The 14007-nt window shown below is 39.9% G+C and overlaps 1 long non-coding RNA gene across 1 annotated transcript; it reads left to right on the top strand.

The window, feature by feature from the left end:
- Positions 1-1372: 1372 nt before the first annotated feature.
- Positions 1373-3027, top strand: LOC111221719. Its single transcript, XR_002665112.1, has 3 exons — positions 1373-1441; positions 2021-2074; positions 2992-3027. It is a non-coding gene; the product is annotated as an uncharacterized LOC111221719 (long non-coding RNA).
- Positions 3028-14007: the final 10980 nt, after the last annotated feature.

Raw genomic sequence — 14007 nt, 5'->3', positions numbered from 1 at the left:
TCTGCAACTGACGGGGCAGATTATCAAAATCCTCTTAACCAGTTAATGCCCTTGTATCCCAGTAGAGGTCAGCCTTCTCTTCAACAAAGATTTTTTTGCCACTGGGGCAGTAAAAAGCACTGCGTTACAGATTACAGATATTTAGGGCCGTCTGATAGCTGTCAGTCAAAGTCCCATCCAAGTGCTTCTTTGTTTTGAGATCCAGATCCAGATCTAGTCATGGGTGTTGAGGGACAGAAAGGGAGGGAGCTTCAGGGCATACACAAAAATGTGAGCTGACAAATCTAGCAAAAATTTTGAACAACATTGTGAACTATAAGTCATTAACCTCTGCACTCAAAATTGGCCACTGTTAAGATACTTAATGTCTCTCACAAGTTGGGAATTTGCTTGTGGTGGTGGGTGACACGGAGTGTGACTGATGTGCATGCAGAGACAGTTTAGAGGGGGAGAGTGTAACCCATCTTATTTTTAGTAGCCTCAATAAACAAACACCTCACATGCAGATTATCGGTAGAAGCCAGCACAAAGAAATCTATAGTCCCCACTCAGCTACTGCAGCGCACACAAATCTTAGACAGGTGTGTGGCCAAAATTTAGTTTGAAAAGAGCAGAATAAGGTGTTATATTATGTGTTTACCTAAGTTGAAACCAAGTTATTTAACCTACCTGGGCAGGTCTTAATATACCTGGGTGGGCTGCCTAAGTAGAGCCTATGTATGGACAACACTGGATGCTGTAGCACTAGAATCTGTAAGTTGGCGTTTATAAGTCGTCAGATGGACAATAGTGCTGTGAACAACAGGATCCAATAAAAGATGTCAGTCACAAAGTCACAAAGTTGAGTTATCATTTACCCTTGAATATAAGATGGACTTTTAATTCATTTAATGAATCTCCTGTTACAGGGGCCAGAAGGAAAACTGGGGCCCCAAGGCAACAGAGGACGGCATGGAAAGAAGGTAATGTCAGCACCTGTTTTTCAATATAATACGTTTCCCCACAGTGAACCAATAGGAAGCAGTGGCCAAACCCGTCAGTGGCCCGAGAACTACTGAGTCAACTTGATTCACATGTCTGAGCTATCGTTTGGGTCAAATTTCAAGGTGTTCCTTCATTTTCAGAGGAAAAAAACAAGTAATTGGAAGCAGCATTAAAGACAAATAGCATGGTATGAATTTGTTTTCTTGCTAAAGGAAAATTCAACAGAATAGATTCTTTCTGCTGCCAAAGGGGGGCTGAGTACTGACTTTCCACTTAAAGGATGGTTGCCATACTGGCTTTTTTCAGTGTTGCTGTTTCTCACCCCCAATGACGTTTTGTATCTTTTCAGGGAGAGAGAGGTCCTCCAGGTCTTGCTGGTGAGACTGGCACACGAGGGGACATTGGCCAGCCAGGCGAGCCGGGGCTGAAAGGTGCCAGGGGAACTCGAGGCACACCAGTTAGTTCCCATTCTTCCTCTTACCCATCCCTGTCTTTGAATCTGAAACTTTGAAACACAGAGAAAAGTGATTGTTTTTAACATTGTGTTTCAGTAATTAAGGAGAGCACTTTTGGAAATGCAGTTTATGTAATATACTTAATAATTAAATTTTTTAATATTTGTTTTGTTTTGTGTTACATTAACAAATCTCCATTTTCTAAATTCCAGTTAGGCACTCCCCAGTTCCCATTATGATAAAAAGTTATATCTGATCTTTTTCTTGAGTGTTAAAACTAAGTATAAAATGCCTGAGAGTAAGAAAAGACAGGAGCCAAGAGGAAGGCATCCATTCTTTTCTTCTTTATAGAGAAAAGCAGCTCCCTTCTCAGCACAACCACTAAGACCATGTTGTGATAGCTGTGGGGAAAAGATTTATATCCCCATCATAAAACAACTCTAGTCACAGGATTCAGTTTGCATGTGTGTCTGTTTGAGGCCAAGGTTATATTTAGCAGAACCAAAGAAAAAAAGCAAAACAAACAGCATTAGAACCGATTCAGAGTCTTATTTTGTGTTGATTTTCTGCATTGCATCCAGGGTCGGCCTGGAGTCATGGGAATAGAAGGCCAACCCGGACTGGCAGGATACACAGTGAGTTTTTCCTACCTGTGGTTGTTTGTGGTCAGAAAATAGACTAATCTGAGTATTGGCTCAGCACATCTCACTATGCTTACATTCACTGGGGGCCTATCTTACTTATCTTAGTAGGATTTCTGAGCTATCCACATAACTCTGTGTAGACAAACCCAGATTCCCCTAAAATCAAGAACATGGGTTGAAGTAAAAAAGAGCTATTCTTGGATTATCCCTCAAATGTAATCCTGCCTTGAGGAACTTCATAAATCCTTCAGATACAGATCTCAAGTCCACATAGCTGTTGAAAGTAATTTCAATCTAGCTAACTCACCTCCCCTGGTAGCTTTGTGCTCCAAGCCTAGCATGAGCTGGAGACATCCAGAGTTTGAGTCTGGTGGAGAACATTACACATCATCCCTGCCATTCTTATATTCCCCATTACTCTTCACCATTAATTATTCAAATAAAAGAAAATAGCAGGGAAAAAATCCTTTAAAAGTATTACACAAATAAATACCAGAGCAAAGACAAGAGGTGAACACGATGAAGTCTACAGGCTCATTTTTCCAGGCAACACCACAGCCTGATCAATGCCAATAATACTGGGTTTAGGTTGCATAACTTGAAAAGGGCACCTCAAGTTCATTTTGTCCGTTTTTGTGAATGTGTATGTGCTTGTGTATAAATGTTCTCAGACTCCTTCACACTTCACTCTGGTTGCTGAGTGATTTCTGAGTCTATGCCAAAACCTAAATCCTTAAGTGACAGAATGTAAGAGCTTCCTTAAAAGGAACTGTATTTATATCAGCAGCTCTGATTAATATGCTGACAGCCCTCATAGTGGAACTCATGTTTCCCAGAGAAACATGCTGTAGCCAGTAGAAGTATGGTGGCTTTGTTGAATACAATAATCAGCTTTCTTTTTTTTTTAGGGTCACCCTGGCAAGCCTGGGCCCATTGGACCACCAGGGCCTAAAGGCGAAAAGGTAAAATGATAAGTAATGTTAGAAATTTAATTATTTTAGTACTTTGATTTGGATGGTTTATGGTTTATAAGTGCTTCTATTGGCCATGTGGTTGCAAAATCTTTTGTCTGCATGTATGCATGTGTGATTGTGTATTTGTTTGTTACATTCCAGGGTTACCCAGGCGAGGACAATAAGACCCCAGGACCACCAGGGCCCTTAGGTGAACCAGTAGGTCTTGCTTTCCTTTAAACTCTCCTTTCTTGTCCCTAACACTCCTCGCTCTGTTCAGGTCCAAGCTGCTTAAACACCAGATTGACACTGGAAGTACAAGTTAATCCCGATCAGCTCCTGATTTTAGCACCAAGTACTCTCTCTTTGTCCTACCGGATTGACAATAATGTATCAGTGTTTGTGTTTTTAAATCTGTCATGCATATGAACCCCGATTATCAATCAGTGTGACTCAGATCTTTTCTATTCACTGCAGGCTGAGCATTTACAGAAAATGTTTAACAAGGGTTTTTACACATCAGGGTAAAGTTTAAGATTAACTTGGTTTGTGTTCTTTAACTGATCCATAATAAAATAGTGTAAGTTCACAGTTATACAGTGCCATCTTATGCACATTGAGACACATTCCCAGCACTGTACATGACCACTGAGACAGGCTTACATTGCATGAACAATCACAGTTACTGGATGTCTACAAAGGTATAGATAGCAACCTGCCATATGAATAGTATTGGATGACCAAGTTGGCACAGTATCGCAGTGCACAGCATTAGCAACACAATTGTAGACTCTGTCTCGATGCAGTCCTGACCAAGACTGGCTGAAAAGGTTCAAGGTGAACCTACGCCTTTCCATTTGATTCCAGTAAAGATCCAGACTCAGAGTTCATCTATAGAATACGTTTCATCTGTGTTAGCCTGAGAAGTAACTGTGTCTTTAGGTAGCTGCCCAGCTCAATTGAAGCTTTGTGGATATAAATTAAGGCATGCGTATACAGTATGTGCGTTCATTTGTGTGCATCTGTGTCTACACAGGGGCCCCCAGGAGAACGAGGAGAGCGTGGAGAGCCAGGGGATGAAGGGTATCAGGTAGACAAAACCATTAAATCAACATCAGACATACCACACAGTCACCACTCAGGGTGCTTGTCTGTATGATTGTTGTTCATACTCTTTTGGTGCTATTTTGAAAGCCTGCTCTGTTCAGATAAGGGCAGACCACACATGTTGGAAAGGATTACCTATTTCCCAGGAATAATCTGGTGTTTTTGTCACTTCATGCCTTACAGACACAGGATTCTTTGCGCACACACACACATATGCATGCATGCACGCACACACGCACATGCACGCACACACAGTGCAAACAAGGCGGAATATGTGTTACTCTGATTTGACCATTTGGTGTTTATGTTAGGCTTTGACAGCATCTACAAATGTGGTGTGCAGTTACAACATTTTGAACAGGCAAATACAACAAGAAATTGACTTTTCTGATCACAGCAATATACTGTTTAGTTGTCATTTTTTCCTGTTGATATAAGAAGTTTGACAAAAAAGTTACCACAACTCAGGGTCTCCAAGCATCCTTTTTCAAATAGTTAAATCCTGCCAGAACCTCTCAAGACCTTACTCACATTTCCCTAATGTAGAGTGAATGACTTTTTAAGCATCCTTCTTGTGTGCTGGATGACAGAAAAAGTACTTTTAATACATTGTGCCTAGGACACATTTCAGTCAATAAGTACTATATCTCATACTATGGTACAAACTGTTTGACCCATTTCCATTTTCCAGTCAGGTTCATTGTCATAAAAACTACCATTTAGTTTGGCAGTTGTGTCATGATTCCCCAGACTTTGATAAATGCCCTAATAGGTCACTCTTGGCTTCCAATGCAATCTATCTGAGTGCAGAAGTTATAGATCCTGTTTGGTAAGAGCCTCCTGTGGTATGTTTTAATAGTATAAATACATGAAGAACATACATTAGAAACTATCATATATTGTTTTGATGCTGTGGAGCTTGTAAGTGAGCACATTCCTTTACGGTATGAGGATTGAGAAATTTGTATATCAAAATATACCAAAATTGTGTTTCAGGGCCATTTTGGTACCATTGGATCTCGTGGGACTGTTGGACCACAAGGCCCACCGGTAAGTCAGTAAATATCTATAGTACAGTAACCAGAATATATAGTAATAGTCCTATATCTATCTATAGTATCTATCTATCTATCTATCTATCTATCTATCTATCTATCTATCTATCTATCTATCTATCTATTTATACACTATATGGACAAAAGTATTGGGCCACACCTCTTAATCATTGAATTCAGGTGTTTCATTCAGTCCCATTGCCACAGGTGTATAAAATCAAGCACCTAGCCATGCAGTCTGCCTTTACAAACATTTGTGAAAAAATGGGTTGTTCTAAAGAGCTCACTGAATTCAAGCGCGGTATTGTAATACGATGCCACCGTTGCAACAAGTCAGTTTGTGAGATTTCTTCCCTCCTATATATTCCACGATCAACTGTGAGTGGTATTATTGCAAAGCGGAAGCATTTAGGAACCACAGCAACTGAAGTGGCAGACCACGTAAAGTTACAGAGCGGCGTCGCTGAGTGCTGAGGTCCATAGTGCGTAAAAGTCACCAACTGCTGACTCAATAACTGCAGAGTTCCAAACCTCCTCAGGCATTAACATCAGCACAAAAACTGTGCGCCAGGAGCTTCATGGCATGGGTTTCCATGGCCGAGCAGCTGCATGCAAGCCTTACATCACCAAGCACAATGCCAATCGTGGGATGGAGTGGTGTAAAGCACGCCGCCACTGGACTCTGGAGCAGTGGAAACATGTATTATGGAGTGACAAATCACGCTTGTCTATCTGGCAGTCTGATGGGCGAGTCTGGGTTTGGCGAATGCCGGGAGAACATTACCTGCCTGACTGCATTGTGCCAACTGTAAAGTTTGGCGGAGGAGGGATAATGCTATGGGGTTGATTTTCTCAGGGGTTGGCCTAGGCCCCTTAACTGGCCTAGGTTCCAGTTAAGGGAAATCTTAACGCTTCAACTTACCAAGACATTTTGGACAATTCTATGCTTCCACCTTTGTGGGAACAGTTTGGGGAAGGCCCTTTTCTGTTCCAGCATGACTGTGCCCCAGTGAACAAAGCAAGGTCCATAAAGGCATGGTTGGGTGAGTTTGGTGTGGAAGAACTTGACTGGCCCGCACAGAGCCCTGACCTCAACCCCATCGAACACCTTTGGGATGAACTAGAACGGAGATTGCGAGCCATTCCCACAGACACACTCCAAAATCTTGTAGAAAGCCTTCCCAGAAGAGTGGAAGCTGTTGTAGCTGCAAAGGGGGGACCGACTCCATATTAATGCCTATGAATTTAGAATGGGATGTCACAAAAGCTCCAGTAGGTGTAATGTGTAGGTGGCCCAATACTTTTGTCCATATAGTGTATATACACTGTTGCTCATAAAGTTGGAATAAAATATTTTTTACCTCTTTCCATGAAATGATTGTGACAATGTGATTTATTCTTGACAGATAAAGTGTATATCTTCTCAAAAGTGATTACTAATGCACAGTGTATGTATATATATATATATGTATACACATACATACATCATATCGTTTTTAACAATTTTCCTATCATCATAATCGCCAGTGGTTTTTGTAGCCATGGTGGGGTACACTAACTATAAACAGTGATGTAAGAAGATTGAAACTGTTGGAAAGGACAAAAACACATACTGACTACTGTCCTTTCTTCGTGGCCTTACCAGTAGTAAGGCTAATTATGTAAATATGTTTTGTTCTGCTCATGAGCTACCCTGCGTGCTAAGACATTTTGGCCTGAGGTTGGCACAGGGAGTGTCCAAAATGTACAGACCCATATCAAGAAGCACTGTAGATAAGAAGATAGATAATCTAATTTGACAAGTTTGTCACCAAACCCCACTGCGTGTATGTTGCTTTTCTAAAAAATCGAACCATTTTAAAGGCAATGTTTCAACAGTTCATCATACAGTGTGTGGATTCATGTAACGTCTTAGTATTATTGTTTTTTTGTTGCTATGTTCAGGGATCACCAGGCCTCCCTGGAGAACCAGGCCCAAAAGGAGAGACAGGAGCTCTGGTGAGTCCATGCATATCACCTCAGTGGGCAAATCAAAGGGTAAAGAGTGTGATAAGCTTTGTCTCCTCCCTGCAAATAAGATGGATGGTTCCAGGATCAAAATGTTTCTACTACCTGGCTGCTCTTTTTCTATTAAATAGGGGTTTTACTCTTAACAAAACCAGTAAATCTATTAACATAGCCTTGTTCAGCCACTGTCAGCAGGGTTGGGTTTGGTTGGGCTGGGTTTGTACCTGAAAAATCTGTTTGCTGCCAGAATAAGACCAACCACAGACTTTGGCAAAAGCACCTTTTTAATTTTTCTCCCGTCACTAGATGAGCATGCTAGTACAACATTTTTTTGCTGTATCAGAGACCAGGTGGCAGAAATTGGCTTTAAACTACAGAATTTACAAAGCAACTACAGAAATACAGAAAATTTTCATGATTACCCTGAATGCATGATTCGACTCCTATCACACACCACTTTTCATATTGATGTTTATCAAAGATCCTTTGCTTCTGCTCTTTGATTATTAAGTACCTTGCATCCCAAAATTTGAGCCCTTGGCCTGAAATCAGATATCTTTTGGTAAAACAGACTTTCCTGAACTGACGGTTTTTGCTTTCATAGCTGTCGTTATTTTGAGTCCTCAACCTTGTCAGAGGCCTTCTGATTACATAACTTCCATTTCCCCTGTGAAACAACTTTGAGCCTCCTTAATCAAGTTCCACATAGCTTTTTGAATAGTGAAGTATTCACAGGTTTCCAGATATCGCTGACTTTCTTCCACATGTGAAACAGCTTGTATGCAAGAGTGATTATATAACCAGTTCAAATACTATGGCAGTATTTCAGTTGATTTATTCATCTTGGCTTGAGCTTTAACTGAGTTTGAGCAATACCTTCACGTGCAACATATAGACCCATCAGTTTAAAAAACATCAATAACAAAACAGTGCCAGGAAACACTGGAAACGTTTAGGGTCTGCTGTATTCCTGTTTCAAATGATCTGCTTTGGTAAAGCATTCCTTGAGGGATATCACTCTAGGAATGTACATACATAACTTACTGTATGAGGGCGATGAGAGAAACTATTAGAAGTAAAGGGATCGTTTCAAAGGATAGACAAGAGTTTTCTATGTATTTTGCAATTATTTTTGTTGGAAGCTTGTTTGTCTTTTTGAAAAATGCAACATAAATAAAAGTTTCTAAAGTTTGTGTCATTAAGGATGATAATATATTGTGGCATGTACTATTATTAAAAACTTAATCCAGGAAGTTTCCACTTGGTTCTTCATGAGGCTCATATGAGACATGGTCTTTAAAATTTCTGCTCTTCAATGAGAGGTGAGTGAGATGTATAACCTTGTGTGTTTTTGTGAATGTTTATGTATGTTTTATTCTTCATGCGTGTCTTTATCCAGGGCTCAGCAGGAAAGAAAGGAGCAAGGGGGCTGAGTGGCGCTCCTGGCATTGAAGTGAGTATCACATCATCTCAACTAAATCCATAGCTCAGAGAGAAACAGCAGCAGTAGTTCAATTAAGAGTATTTGGTTACAATTTGGTTACCACTACATGCATATAAAAACTAGAGAGGGCAATAGTGATAATATAAGCTGGCAAATATTTTTGGTTGAGGTCTGCTGGAATGCCTTCTTTAATCTGTATTGGAGACTTCAGAGGAAGAATTAGGGTATTGAAATCTGTTCTGATAGTAAGAATAGTGATATACACTTATGGTGAGTCTGTAAATTCCCCCTTGGGCTGAGATCGAGTCTGAGTGACACTGTCATTTTCCAGGGGCCAATTGGTTTACCTGGACTTATGGGAATGAATGGTTACCAAGGGTTGGATGGTCTCCCAGGACTGACTGGTTTACCAGGACTAACAGGAAAACAAGGACGTCAGGTAATTAACAACATTATGATACAGACACAAAAGTATATCTGAATATATTTGGATGTAGTTTTGATGATGTACCAAATTGAATGATTTATTGCAAAGGAATAACCAATATAAAGGAGGTCAGGAGCACATAAATCAAATGATTCCCTTTCTTTTACTGTATTTTTTCTTACCATTAGACAGAGATATACATATCTTTTTTACTGTTATCAGCACTTAAATCAAACCCCTCCTTCCCTACCATTTTTACATCCTGCAGCTGGAGCCTGTATTATGTTCTCCATACTATCTAAATAATGGAAATGTCACTGTATTATAAATGGATGTTACAAGAGAAATCTGTGCGTGGAATTGGATCTTTGTTCCCACAACTATGTTTATTCATATTGTTTTTCTGCAGAATATATATATCTATTTCCAGAACGTTTTGTGGAGTCCCTACAATGTTAGTGTGCTCTGAGAGCAATGTGGGCCTCATGTTCCTTTTTTCCTGATCACGCTTCATGAGTTATCCCTGTTCCGTCTCGTAATACTACTTTGTGATAGTGACTCACTGTAGCGTCCAGTCTGCCCTCAGTTCAGCATGAGAGGATGAAGAAGCAGCACTGCCCAGAGACGACCTCTGGGCCACGCTACTTCTTCATTCTAACCTCTTGTCTTGTAGACACAGCGATGGCTGAAGCTCTTGGCAAGCAACCATTTTCACCACCGCCACCACCTTCTCCCAGCAAGAAGCCACGTTTGGCAGCAGAGAAAACTTGCATATAGCACCTTAAGTACCAAGTTGGTTGATTTGATTGCCAGCCATATATTTGTTAAATATATAAAAGGCAAAGCTCATTTATATCTTCCACTAGTGTCAGTCACGACAGAGATGATAATATTCTTATTCAGCCCCATAAATGTTGGTCACAGAAGGAATCAGAAGATTTACTTTCATAACTGAATTTTCTTAGCTGTACTCTTTGCTAAATGGCCCGCCTATGCTCCACTACAGCAAGTGGAGTCTTGGAGCAAGTTCAGTGTGATCCACTGAAGACAATCAGCAGTCCGAATAGCAGAGGTGAAATGAAGTTGCAGACAACTTGATCTTTGTTTAGTTATACAACAGTATAGCCTTCACTACCCTCACTTCTTTTATTTGATTGCATCTGAGTGCCCAATGGTTTCCTTGAGATGTTACGGTTGTCTTACTGTCTGTTGTTTTTAAGACTGAGACGTGTGGTTTAGATTGACTAATCATTAAATGCTTTGTTTGATTTGATTGGCTTCTTCTGGTTGTGACACAGTGGGTTTATGTAAAATAAGTGTTCAGCCAGAGTGATTTGAGATTTCATCCATGGATGTCTCTGCTTTGTAACTCTTGGCTGAAAAGGACAAAGTCCTTTCTGTCTGGCTTTCATTTACATTCTTTTGTGTAAAGGTCTAGTAAGTGTAATTTTGGCCATTGTAAGTTTTTCACTTGAACTGATGGATTCTCACTGGAAGAGTGAGTCCCATAACTCCACGGCACTTAAATCACACAAAATACTGAAATCAATTAAAAAACTACACTGATTTTAAATTTAAACGTAATACTTTATGTCCTTTTCTTGTATGTGATGTTTTTGGAGATGGGAGCAGTTCTCATTCTCATGTCTTTGTTAGTCATTATTCCCATAATGATTGTCAATTATCTTCTTATTCATCGTTAACCATATTATCTGCTGCATATTCATTCCTGTTCACATTGCCAGTAGGATTTTTTGGACTTTTTAAAAATCATAGGTTTGGAACTTTTCTGCGTTATTGCAATTGTGTAATAGTTTTGAGCAAAAGGAAGGAAATGCAGTAGAGGTCATCCTCTGTAAACAAAGCTTCACCAGCATTAACATTTACCAGAACACCAAAATAGCAGACAGTTGCTATTCTTGGAGACTCCTGTTTTTGGGTCAGCCACTCAAAAGAAGACACATCTACATTTGATAACATCAGGAAACTCAGTAGCAGTGTCATGTCAGCATGGAAGAAGGTAGGAACTGCATACATGCAGGGGCGCTGCTACACATTTGGGGACCCTGATCAAAGCTCAAAAACAGTTCTGATAAATACTAATAATATAATTCTGTGCCTCTTTTTGGGCTTCTGTCCAACTCTGTGCCCCCTAAATGTATGTGTGTGTGGTGCATGTGTGCGTGTGTGAGAGAGAGAGAGATGGTTTGATGGATCAGTTTTAATTAAGTCTGAGTGACCTTAAGCTGATAGACAGTGGCTTTTTCTTAGGCAGGAGCTTTCCAGCACCTGCAGGTTGGGGGTTGACCCAGTAAACCTACAGCGGTGTAATTCCAACCTGGTCCCTGACTTATCCAGTCTCCTCACCGTGATCGAGGAACAGAAGCCATGTGTGAGGCAGCGACCCACTCAGTCTGTTATTCTAATATCAGTCGTTCCCCTCTGTCTCACCACACTGCTGATGGAGCAGGAAACCGCTGTGGTTTGCAGTGTTAGAAAGCAACTCGGTGACATGCAGTCAGTTTAATGAGTACACTTTAGGAATACGCTGTCCAGAAATATGATAACCAGGAGAGGCCAGAGGACTTGAGTACTGTGGTTTACAGCTATGACTGTACAACAAATTTAGAAATGTGTTTGGATTTATTGAAATAAACGTTGAAATTGAAACATTTAATTAAAATTAAAACAATTAACAATAATAATTTCATGAATTAATTGATGAGCTGTTTTTTTCATAGCAGTGCCCTGCATACACAGGCATTCATCATCAAGCAATTAACCTCATATATTAAAATGACAATTTCAGCTTTCCAAAATACACATCACAGAGATTTGTGTTTTGTTTTCCTTGGTTAAGGACCATGCTACTGCTTTAGCATGTTTTACTCTGTTGACAACTCTCATGATCTGCCCCTCTGAGTGACTCTGCGTTTTTATTTTGAAATTACCTTCCTTGTTGTGTCTGTTATGGTTTTATTTCCTGTCTTTTTTTGTTGTTGTTTTTTTCCCATCTGCGTGATTTCTTGCCCTGATTATTTTCAGTCCTATTGTCTTACTGGAGTACTTGAGTATAGTCACTGTAGCTAGCTGTAAATATCGATGTAAACAATACAGGTTCCAAAATATCTTCAAAATCTGCTTTGCCAATGTTGTACTTGCCCATTTTTGAGCGGCCTTAAGGATACAAGCTTTCTATACAATTCTACAGGGTACATTTAAAACTAGTTTACTTCAATCTTTTGTCTCACATTTCATTAAACTATTATATATTTTTCATAGTAAAAAAAACTTTTTAAATGTAACCATACTCTTGATTTAACATTTTTATTAGACATTGATATAATTTCATTGACAACATCTGTGGTGTATATACAGGGTCAGAGAGGCTTGGTGGGACTGGAGGGATTTGCTGGACGTCCAGGCCCCAGAGGAGAGGTTGGACTTCCTGGACTACCTGGAGAAAGAGGACCTCCTGGTCAGAAGGTGAAAACGATAATAGTGATCTAATTCATTGTTGCAGTCTGTCTGGCCAATCAAAAACATCCCTGGTGAAGGAGCAGTTTTCAAAATTATACTAACATTTTTAACTCCTGACTTTTGTTGGTTCAGGGTGAATCTGGCCTTCCGGGAGACAGGGGAGCCTCAGGAAACAATGGCATACAGGGGGCTACTGGTGACCAGGGCAGGAAAGGTGACCCAGGACCCAAAGGACAACCAGTAAGTGTATACAGACATTTGTGATGCAAAGCAAACTCCATCTTAAAATAGGCTTCAGGTTTATTTCCATAACCTGGAATAATCATTTAACAACAATATTGTTGTAGACATTGTGGTGAGGTTATTTCATGGGGAAACTGGCACATGTTTGAGGTTCAGATCTGTTGGTGTCATTCACACATACAGTATTGACGACTATTAATCGTTCTACAACATCAAAGATGAATTAAGTAAATTTTTTAAAAAAAATCAAGTAGAAGTGAACTATTCACATGAAAAGTGATTGTCCCAACAGGTTTGTATTGCAAGATATATGACAGATAAATTATGTAAAAAAAAAAAATCCTCCCAATAATGTGAATATTGTATGTAAAAGTTGTTCTATTCTTTACTTCTATTTTAGCCTTGATGTGTATTTGTAATGTTTTATCTTCAGATTCATACCTTTTTCATTAATGTTCGTTTAAATGGTGTGCTTTCAATATATAAACTGCAATTTTAAAGTCATAACACTGTAGATCACTACATAGCTTTTCTTAAATTGATACCATCCCCAGGAATATACTTATTAAAAGGGTGTTTTATAAGCGTATTCTTTATTCATTAATACCTCTCTAAAAATAGCTTCAGGGGCTTAGGTAGCCAATCTGTGGTGTGGTTAAAAATGTGTGCATCTGACACTTTTCCACCCTGAGTGAAGTAACAAATTATGTGGGCGAGACCAGGAATGGAAACATTGCGCCTGTTAAGGCCAAGTTATGTAAGACACTCACACTCCAGAGACCTGAAAAAGAGGTGCTCCACTTTACTTATGTAACTCCTCAAAAAGAAGAAAAAAAAGAAACAACATTCAATCCCTCGTCCTCCCCTCCCTCCACCAGTTAGCCCCATTGATGCTTGTGAAACAGAGAGCAGACTTAGGCCCTTGGGTCAGATCCCTTTCCACTTTTCAGTGAATAGAGTTTCTCGGCCAAAGTCGCTGGGCTGAAAGTGGAGCTGTCTAGAGGATGTGGATGACTGGCTGTACAAACATAGTCCCTGCCACCCTGGACGACAGACAGCACTCAGATACAGTGCAGGGTGCAGACACCTAACTCCACTCTGACTCTGTGTGTGTCTAGGAAGATGTGTAAATGTGGTTTGGAACTACTTTATATCCAGACATAAAACCTTATGTATGTGCTCCAGGTATTTTGAAATGAACAAAGACA

This window comes from Seriola dumerili, unplaced genomic scaffold, assembly GCF_002260705.1.
Source record: "Seriola dumerili isolate Sdu_G_001 unplaced genomic scaffold, Sdu_1.0 BDQW01000002.1, whole genome shotgun sequence".
NCBI lineage: Eukaryota > Metazoa > Chordata > Actinopteri > Carangiformes > Carangidae > Seriola > Seriola dumerili.
The sequence above is the reverse complement of the archived record's forward strand: the minus strand, read 5'-3'. Positions and strand labels throughout refer to the sequence as shown.